Below are 11,659 nucleotides of genomic sequence, written 5' to 3' on the forward strand. Positions count from 1 at the left end.
ATAAGTTCATATTATACTTTTATTTTGTTTCCTACTTTTTTTCTTAAAAAGGTTTGGACATTTTAGAGAAAGAGATTCAATTAGACTTTTGTTCCTATTTCACTGACACTGTTCTTTGATAAAAGCAGCACTAACTTCTAATTCAATGCATAATCCTCATTCTTCATCTTACCTGACCTATCAGCAGCATATGACAGTGCAGATACCTCTCTTCTCCTTGAATCACTATCTTTAGTTGGCTCCCAAAATCTTTGCTTTCACTTTTCCGATTTTTACTCTCAATTTTTACTCTCCTTCTTTTTCTCCTTGACTGAATTTCTCCTCAGTTCCACACTCTCTAAACATTAAATTGTTATTGGACTCTGTCTTTGAACCTCTTCTTGTCTCTACATATTTGGTCCTTTGAGGTTCACAGTCTCATGCTTTTAAATACCATTTACATGATTGTCCCTCCCAAATATATATCTCCAGCCTAGCCTTTTCCTCTGAATTTCTGATTGATACATATTACTGCCTACTTGACAACTCCATTTTGAGGTTTCAAAGGCTTCTCAAACTTATGATTCAAAAATTCAAAATTTAAGTTCAAACTCAAGGGTTATTATTTGCCAAGTCTCCTCACCATCTTTATCTTAGTAAATGAAACTCCATACTTATGTTAAGAAAAAACATTCTGAAATTATCTTTGATTTCTTTCTCTGATATATCAAATCTGATACAACATAAAATCCTTTTGCCTTTCCAAATAAGTGCTAAATTCTACCACTTACAATCTTCACTGCTACTCTGACTTACTTACAAAGAGGTTACATTCCAATGACTACATAGTAGGTCAGTTCTGACATAAGTTGAATGCCTCATTTTTGTTGGCATGGGAATGATAGCATCAGCAAATTATGCTCTGTAACACTGTTATAGTGTTGTACATATTAATGACAGTATGATATACCAAAAAAAAAAGGACTATCAGAAGTATGGTTTGTCATAACTCCAATACACTATAAATCAGGGACTATCTGTACATTTGGGCCCAAGCCCTCATTATCCCTTGTTTAGATTATGACAGCAACCTCACAAATTGTCTCCTTGCTTTTTCTCTTAGTTCTTTCCAGTAGCAGAGTGAACACATAAAAATGAAAGACAGATCACATCACTCCTCTGTTCTGTCCTCCCTAATGACTTGTCTTCTCAGAGGAAAGGCCAGAATCCCCCTGTACACTGCCTTGCCTCTCTGATCTCATTTCTTCCTACTTGCTACTTGTCATTCTGCTCACTCCTCTCTGTCTACATTGGCCCCTCTCTGTTTCCTAGGGGCCTTGCTTTTTGTTTACTTCATATAGAATGCTAATCCTCCAGATGGCTTGCATGGTTCATTCTCTTGTCTACTTAAGGTCTTGACAAAAATTTTACCGTAAAACTGGAAACTTCTTCAGCCACCATAGCTTAAAAACCGCGGTTCCTTTTCCCTGCTTGATTTTTCTACTTAAAATGTTCATAATATAATATATAAACATCTGTGTTTATTGTATCTTTATCTTTCACTTCTACTAAAATGGAAGTTCCAAGAGATATTTTTTTCAAAATGTTTTATTCATTTCTATATCCCTAGACTATAGAACAGCACCTAGAATATTGTAAACACTTGTTGAGAGAATGAACAAATAAATGAAGTTACATCTAATAAAAACCAGTTGCTGTTAAGTTGGTTCTGACTCATGTGACCCCTCATGTTTTAGAGTAAAACTGTGGTTCAAAGGGTTTTTCAATGGCTCAGGCATCTCTGGGTAAACTCAAACCTGCAACCTTGTGTTGGCAGCTAACCACAATAATGAATAAGAGTGTATTTCATTAAATGGATAAATGTTCTTTTATAAAACTAGGTCTGGACTGATACATGTTTAGGCTGTTTCTACTTCTAACACATTACGCTAACATTCTTTGATAGCATCTGAGTATTTGTTTAAGGTAAGTTTTTGGAAGGGGAATTTCTGCATTAAGACTAGCATAGGTTCAGTTATGTGGTCAATTTATTGTTAGTTGCCATGGCGTCAATTTTGACTCATGGTTATAGTCCTCCAGAAAAGATTCAACGAGTCATGTACTAGACTAGTGTGTGTGAGTACCTGTAGTCCAATACACTGGCTACAGTGAAAATAATCATTCTCTCTAGTGCTTCTCAATATTGAATCGCTGATCTTTCTTTTAATAACTGAGCACTTAAGCACTACTACATCAGTGCTCTTTAATACGATGTTGAAAACTTGGTACTTTGGTGTTGTTTTACACTCATGCAATGTTTCTCATAACCCTAGATGGCACCACCTCTCTCAGCAAGTAAGTGCAATTTCCAGAAATTCCTCAAATCTAGTGGACTTTTCACATTCATATGTAATCTCTTACTTTTCCCCAAACTCTGACTGCACTCTGCAGTGTTGTTGTCGTTTCTTAGAAATATCCAATAACATGACTGATATTAGTCTTTTTTAAGAGAAAAACAACAAAAAACACCAAGTATAATTAAATAATTATCCTAAGTAAAGAAAGTCATATGTAACTCCTATCTGTCACTATGACTTTGGTGAATTCCTAGATAAGGGTAGGATTTGCTGTTCTTTTAATGAAGTAGGCTAGTCAAGAGTATGTTGCTATTCAGTGAGACTGTCACTTTTTTTCCCCCCCAACTTAAGCCTATTTGCTTTGGCTCCCATTCTGACAGGTCTCTTTCCTGTGCTCTTGTTAGATTTTTCTGGCTACATTTGTAAAATAGGGAGCCTCTCTCTTGGTGAATATTAAATTCCTCTATGTGATAACTTGCAATTCTAATGAAGTTTCATTAATCTTTAAAACATGTTTTTTCTCCCTCTAGTCTTCCTGAGTTTTTTCTTTTCCTTATCTTGATGTTATTGTTTTATCTCTCAGAGCAGTTCAAGTTTTATAAAGGAATAGCCTACATATACATTCAAAATGATGTTTTTAGAAATATGTTTCACATAATGAATTTAGGAATAAAACTTAGTTACTCTGGTTAAAAATTATAACTAATATGGTGGCTAAAACTATACAGGGATCAATAGTGACAGAAAAATACAATTCTGTATGTGTTTTTGTTTTCAAAGGAAAAAAAAGGAATTTTTCCTAAAGTAGCTTTTCTCAAACTTTCTGGTCTCAGATCATTTTACATGCTTATAACTTATAGAAGACCCTAAAATTTGTTTGTTTATGTGCATTGTTTTGTGAGGTATAATTATCAATATTTGTCATATAAAAATTAAAACTGAAATATATTTAAACGCTGATAATTTTAAAATAGAAAGTGAAACTATTGCATGTTAATATGAATAACATTTTATGCAAATAATTATTTTTACCATTATTAGTAATGAGTGGCATTGCTTTAGATTTTTGTAAATATCTTTAACAAATGCCATAATAGATGAGTACTGGATTGTCATATATGTTTCTGTATCCAATCTCTTGCATTTTCATTTGTTGCCATTTAGAGGGCTCTGATTCATGCCAACCTCATGTATAATGGAATAAATGTTGCCCTGTCCTGTGCATCTTTAAGGTCACTGATATGCTTGACACCATTTTTGTGGGCACTGTGTATTTTGAGTGTTTTCCAACCTTAAGAGCTCATCTTCCAGCATTATATGAGACATAAGTAAAGTATCATAATGAAATGTGCAAAGACCTGCAGTTAGAAAATCAAAAGGGAAGAATTTGTTTGACGTTTCTCAAGCTAAAGGAATTGAAGAAAAAAATCAAGCCTTGAGTTGCAATATTGAAGGATTCTATAAGCAAAATATTGAATAATGCAGGAAGCATCAAAAGAAGATGAAAAGGCTACATGGAGTCCAAAAGAATTGGTCGATGTTCAATCATTTCAGGACCTGGCGTATGATCAGGAACCAATGGTATTGAAGACAGAAGTCCAAGATGCACTGAACGAAGTGAACTGTGTCTCTCAAAATGTATGTTTTAAATCTTAACCCCTATATCTGTGCTCACAGTCCCATTTGGGAATAGGTTTCCTTTGTTGTGTTAATTAGATAGTAATAGTGTAGCCTCCACCCTCACAGCAACACTCAAGCCACCACAATATGACAAAGTGACAGATACTTTGCTATTTTCACCTTGTGAAAAACAAAGCTCCAGAAGTTAAGATGTTTCAACAAGCAGATGCAGTGCTATAGGCAGTCACTCATTTATGCCACTCAATTTAGAAAAGAGTTACCTGGCCAACTGATTAGAAGAGATTCATATGTAGGCTTATTCCAAAGAAAGGTGATCCAACAGAATGTGGAAATTATCAAGCAATATCATTAATACCACACTCAAGTATAATTTTGTTGAAAATAATTCAAAAATAGTTGCAGCAGTGCATCAACAGGTAACTGTCAGAGATTCGAGATGGTTTCAGAAGAGGTGGAAAAAGGGCTATCACTGCTATTGTCAGATGTATTGTGGCTGAAAGCAATGAAAAATGTTTACCTGTGTTTTATTTACTATCAAAGACATTTGTGTGGATAACAACAAATTGTGGGTAACGTTGTGAAGAGTGGGAATTCCAGAACACTTAATTGTGCATATGAAGAACCTATATGTAGACCAAGAGGACAGTCATTCAAAGAGAACAAGGAGATATTGCATAATTCAAAATCAGGAAAAATGTGCATGAAGGTCATTTCTTTCTCCATACTTTTTCAATTTTTCAGACACATTGAGCTGGACCGTCTGAAGAAGAATGTAGCATCAAAATTGGAGGAAGACTCATTAACAACCTGTGATATGCAGATGACACAATCTTGGTTGGTAAAAGTGAAGAAGACTTGATGCATTTATGATGAAGATCAAAGACTACCTCCTTTAGTATAGATTACACCTCAACATAAAGAAAACAGAGGACAACAGGACCAATAAGCAACATCATGATAAACGGAGAAAAGATTAATGTTGTCAGAGATTTCATTTTATTTGGATCCACAATAATGCTCATGGAAGTAGCAGTCAAGAAATCAAATAACATGTTGCATTGGGCAAATTTGCTGTGAAAGTCCTCTTTAATGAACAAACTGGTTCTTCACTTACAGAATAGCTAAAGTTCTTCACGATCATATTACTTTCTAAATTTGTGCTTAATATACTTTACTGTCATTTTGATTAAATAGGCAGCCAGAATTATTTTACAGGCACCCAAATTCTATCTTGTTAAATTATTAATATTGTCTCTGACAAATTTTGATTTTGTTTGCCTAAAATCATACCAAAATTATTTTTAAAAAGCAAAAAGTTTTAGGATATCTAAAAATTTTAGGACTGCTAAGGCTGACAAACCCAAGGTCAACAAGTGAATAGGCACAGGCCCAATATCACCAAACAACATGGCAGGCCACTAATTCAAGTCCAGAAGAAGTCCCAAGATGGGAAGAGCATGGCAGGCTGTTGAACAAGGACTCAGCTACATGCAGAGTTCAGCATGCCAAAAAGCTGGATACCTTCCTCAAAGCTGCTTCTTATATAGTGGAAGCAGCCCACATCCCTAAAGCAGCTATTCAGCTGCTGCAGTAGATTCCACCATGAAATTGATTGCCATTCTCACCGTGTGGAATAACTACATCCACCTGCCCAGGAACTCAACCAGGCCCAGCCAAGTTGACAACAATCTTAACTACCACACTGGGATATATGAAGAAAAATGTGGCAACACGATTTGAGGAAATCTCATTAACAACCTGTGATATGCAGATGACACAACTTTGGTTGCTGAAAGTGAAAAAGACTTGAACTATTCACTGATGAAGATCAAAGACTACAGTCTTCAGTATGGATTACATCTCAACATAAAGAAAACAAAAATCCTAAGCAACATCATGATAAATGGAGAAAAGACTGAAGTTGTCAGGTGTTGTGGTTACCTAGTGTCATTCTGACAAGAATATACCACAAATGAGATGGCCTTAGCAAACAGGAGTTTCTTCTCTTATAGTTCAAGAAGCTAGAAGTCCAAGTTCCAAATGCCAGGCTCTAGGAGCTGTGTGAAAGCCCCTCAACTTTGGGCTTCATCTCTGCCTCTTCCTCTCAGCCCACTGAAGCTAGAGGGATCTCTTCACTCAGGCAGCTACTGGCTTCTGAGACAAACAAGTCTAAGGTCAACAAATAAAATGGCACAGTCCTAATGTTACCAAACCACAGAGTAGGCCATTAATTTAAGTCCATTGTAAGTCCCAAGGTCGGCAGAGCATGGAAGGCTGCTGAACAATGGCACAGCTACATGCAAGGTTCAAGAGTGCCATAAGCTAGAGACTATCACCAAGGCTTCTTATATACAGGAAGCAGACCACATCCCAAAGGCAGCTACTCAGCTGCTTGTGGTAGATCCCACCATGGAGTTGATTGACAGTCTCATCATGGGCAATAACTACCATCAGCTGCCCAGCCACTGAACCAGGCTCAGCTAAGTTGACATACAAATTTAACTACCACATCAGGGATTTCATTTTATTTGGATCCACAATCAACACCTACGGAAACAGCACTCAAGATACCAAATGATGTACTGCATTGGGCACCTGTGCTGCCAAAGACCTCTTTAAAGTGTTAAAGAGCAAAAAGTTCAATTTGAAGACTAATATGTACCTGATCCAAGCCATAGTATTGTGAATAGCCTCATAGGCATGTGAAAGTTGCACAATGAGTAAAAAAGACCACAGAAGAATTGATGTTTTTGAATTGTGGTGTTGGCAAAGAGTTAATTTTTATGTACCACGGATTACCAGAAGTATGAACAAATCTGTCTTGGAAGAAGTACAGGTAGAATGCTCCTTAGAATCAAGAATGGCTAGACTGTCTCTTATACTTTGGTCATGTTGTCAGAAAGTTGATGTCCCTGGGGAAGGATGGAATGCTGAGAAATAGAGGGTCAGCAAAAAAGGGAAAAACTTTCAATGAAACAGATTGATACAGTGGCTGTGAAAATGGACTCAAGCATGGGAATGATTGTGAGCATGGCTCAAGACTGGGCACTATCTCATTCTGTTGTACATAGGGTCACTGTGAGTTGGAACCAGCTAGATGATACCTAACAATGACAAAGAAGAGCTTGCTTATGAAAATTCAATATAAAACGATGAAACTCAAATGGCTACTATCTGTACTACAATGAGTATATTTTAGAATTATGTTCTAAATATATATATATATATATATTTAAATGTGTCTAAAGAATTATACAGTTTTTTAAAAATTTCCCTCAGAGACACACTAGGAAAGAAGGTTAAAACCATTTCTTCATGCTGTTCTAAGTCTCCAAGCTCTATGGAAGTAATGACTTGTCATTAGTAATGAACTTGTGCTATTGTGGTAGCTAGGAGTTGTGTCATCCTCAGATAACATGGCATACTCCACTAAAAAAAGTGAAAAATACCAGCACAAATTATTCTAATGATGAAACTATAAGACTAAACAATAGAACTGGGGAGACATTGTTAGTTGTAAAAGACTTAGCATCTCTGATACCATTAACCTTGGATGTTAATGGTTAAGAACTTGACACACTAACTTATTGACAATGACCCTCACTAAATTACTTAAGATCTCCAACCCAGTTTCCTACTTTTCATATGACAATCTTTCAGTGAAAAAAAAAATACTATCCCTTAGATTTCTTATGAAGATTAATTTCATATCAAGGGCTTAGTATAATATATTTCAAAAACCAAACCAAATTAACTACCATCAAGTCAATTCTGATTCCTAGCAACCCCCATTGGATTTCCAATGCTAGAAATCTTTAGGGAAGCAGAATGCCTCATCTTTGTTCCATGGAGCAGCTGGTAGGTTTGAATTACCAACCTTTTGGTTAGCAACCAAATCCCTTAAACACTATGTAATCAGAGCTCCTTAGTCCATGAATGTCTAGCACATGAAAAATTATTAAATAATTATTTGGTATGTTCATTACTAATGGACATCCAGAACTACTGTTTTCTTAAAATATCTCTAATCAGTAATTTATTATCCACAATATGTTTCCATTTAACTCAATCAATGCAGCTGGGGTACTTCTCAATTTCTCCCCACAGAAACTCATTAATGCCAACTTAATGCAAACTATATAGAGAAAATCACCACTTATTTGTCAGTGTGTCATACTGTAGTGGCTTGCCTTTAGTTGTGTTCTGGTTATCTAGTGCCACTCTGACAAGAATATACCACAAATGGGATGGCTTGAACAAATAAGAGTTTATTCTCTTACACTTCGGGAGGCTAGAAGTCTGAGTTCAAAGTGCCAGGCTCTAGGGGCTGTGTGAAAGCCCCTAGACCTTGGGCTTCAGCTCTGCCTCTTGCTCCTGGTTCACTGAAACTAGAGGCATCTCTTCACTCAGGCAGCTACTGGCTGCTGAGGCTAACAAGCCCAAGGTTGACAAATAAAATGGCACAGTCCTGATGTTACTAAACCACGTGGCAGGCCATTAATTTAAGTGCATTCAAAGTCCCAAGATCAGGAGAGCATGGCAGGCTGCTGAACAATGACACAGCTACGTGCAGGGTTCAAGCATGCCATAAGGTAGAGACCATTCCCCAAGGCTTCTCCTTATATACAGGAAGCAGACCACATCCCTAAGACAGCTACACAGATGTTCACAGTAGATTCCACCATGGAGTTGATTACCATTCTCATCATGGGGAATACTACATCCAGCCCCCCAGCCACTCAACTAGGCACAGCCAAGTTGACACACGGACTTAATCACCACAAGTTGCAATTGAAGGATTCTATGGGCAAAATATTGAATGATGCAGGAAGAATCAAAAGAAGATGGAAGGAATACATAGTCTCACTGTACCAAAAAGAATTTGTCGACACTCAACCATTTCAGGAGGTAGCATATTATCAAAAAAATGATGGTATTGAAGGAAGAAATACAAGATGCACCGAAGTAACTGGCAAAAAATGAGGCTCCAGGAATTGACAGAATGCCTATTGAGATGTTTCAACAAATGCATGCAGCACAGGAGGTGCTTAGTCATTTATGGCAAGATATTTGGAAGACAGCTACCTGGCCAACCAATTGAAAGAGAACCATATTTGTGCCCATTCCAAAGGAAGGTGATCCAACAGAATGCAGAAATTATCAAACAATATCTTAATATCATACTCATGTAAAATTTTGCTGAATATAATTCAAAAATGGTTGTGGCAGTACATTAACAAGGAACTTCCAGAAATCTAGCCAGATTCAGAAGAGGGTATGAAGCAACAGCTATCATTGCTGATGCCAGATGGCTCTTGGCTGAAAGCAAAGAATCCCAGAAAGATGTTTACCTGTGTTTTATTGACTATGCAAAGGCATTTGATTGTGTGGTTCATAACAAATTATGGATAACATTGCAAAGAATCAAAATTCCAGAACATTTAATTGTGTTCATGAGAAATCTGTACATAGACCAGGAGGCATTCATTGGAACAGAACAAGGGGGTACTGCAAAGTTTAAAAGTAGGAGAGCTGTGCATCTGGGATGTATCTTATCACCATACTTATTCAATATGTATGCTGCACAAATATTCCAAGAAACTAAATTATATAAAGGAGAATGCAGCATCAATGTTGAAGGAAGACTCATTAATAACCTGTGATATGCAGACGACACAACCTTGTTTGCTGAAAGTGAAGAAGACTTGAACCAGTTACTGATGAAAATTAAAATGACAGCCTTCAGTATGAATTAAATCTCAACAAAAGGAAAACAAAAATCCTCACAACTGGAACAATAAACAACATCATGATAAATGGAGAGAATTTAAAGTTGTCAAGGATTTCTTGTTATTGGCATCCACAATCAATGCCAATGTTTGCACAGGTCAAGAAATCAACATTTTAAAAACAAAATTTTTAGAAAATGACAAAATTAAAACGCAAAGCCTTGGCATTAAATATTTGATTGTTAGTAGTAAGAAGGCAGAGGGAAAGAGTCCTGTGTATTTGATACTCTCAAATCTGAGTATAATATTCATTTTAGAGGCCTGAATTTTTCATTGGTATATAATTTGGAATTTAATTAACTTTATCAGTACATGGTCTCAGAAACTTAACATATATTCAGGTGTTTCACAGATGTGGAAGTGTTTTAGTTTTAGTTTAGAAGACTTACTCTATCTTATTGGTATGAGGCCATCTGATAATTTAACTCATATATAATGAAAGTTAAATAAAAATCTCCAAATGACTTGCCAAGTATTCAGTCATAACATAGGCCAAATTGTGTTCACAGAAAACATTAATTGATGCTGTCCTTGTCTTTGATTTTTGCTAAAACCAATCAAGTTGATTTTAAAATTAATTTCTGGTAGTTTTCAAAATCATGCATTAATACTCAATGAGAAATATAATTCTTTTGGATGGTTTATTTGCATGTTCTTAAGTGTCTCATGTATCTGTATAGAATGTCCTTCAGAGACCTTCTATTCTCTTGATAGAGTTGGAGTCTAGCTAAATGCAAAGAAACAGGAGTTTTCAGCTTGCTAATCACACTGAATGTTGTACAACTTATTGGCTCTCATGTTGAGCTAGGAAAATAAGTCAAATTTAATCTCAAAAATAAATAGTCTAATTAGTCTGTATTCCAAATGCTGGGGAAATATGATAAGGTGGTACCTGCCTAGAAGAAAAGCCAAGCAGTTTGAGTTTGGCCTTTTCCTCATAAAATTGTAGTCATTTTCCAGTTCTCATCTTACCTTACCAATCAGTAGCACTTGACATGATTTCTCATAACTTTCTCACTGGAACACTTTCTTTACTTGGCCTCTGGGATATCCCTCTCTTGACTCTATTCCAAATTCACTGGCCTCCCTATCTACTGTTCTTTCTTTGCTGGATTATCTTGATATTCCCTAGCTACATGCTACTGCCATATTTAGGAGTTGGTCTTAAAACACCACTCTACTTGTGCTTATCATCATATTAATGGGTCTTCCTTGTAGGTGTATGGATATTATCCTATCACTGACAGCATTGTACTTCAGGACAGACCTTGAAATATCCTTTGTAATGATGAATGCTACGCCATTCCTCTTCAAACTGTCATTCCCGGCATAGTAGATTATATGGTTATCTGATTCAAAATGGCCAAAACCAGTCCATTTCAGCTCACTAATGCTGAGGATATGGATCTTTACGCCTTCCATTTCTTTTTTGACAACATCGAATTTTCCTAGATTCATACATTCCATGTTCTGATGATTAATGGATGTCTGCAGCTGTTTCTCCTCAATTTGAGTGGTGCTACACCAGCAAATGAAGGTCTCAAAAGTTTTACCTTATCCATATGAGTAAGGCTGGGTTTACTCTGATGATGCAGCTCTTTCCCAGTACTATTTTGGGAGCCTTCTAACCTATCCGGACTATTCATAAAGTTGCACAGTAATGTATCAAACAGTGTTTCTTTGCTATTCATAAGGTTTTCCCTGGCCAATTCTTTGAGATGTGGATGGCCTCTTCCTTCTTCCTAGTCCATCTCAGTCTGTAAGCTGGGCTGATACCTGTGCACCATGTGCATCCCACTGGGTTTGAAACACCAGTGTCTCAGCCTCAAAACTCACATCAACGTCACCATGGTAGGACAAACCAACAGACAAGTTTGTCTCCCTGTTGGAAAC

The sequence above is a fragment of the Orycteropus afer genome, unplaced genomic scaffold (genome assembly GCF_000298275.1).
Source record: "Orycteropus afer afer isolate SDZICR_OR568_19922 unplaced genomic scaffold, OryAfe1.0 scaffold00008, whole genome shotgun sequence".
Lineage (NCBI taxonomy): Eukaryota > Metazoa > Chordata > Mammalia > Tubulidentata > Orycteropodidae > Orycteropus > Orycteropus afer.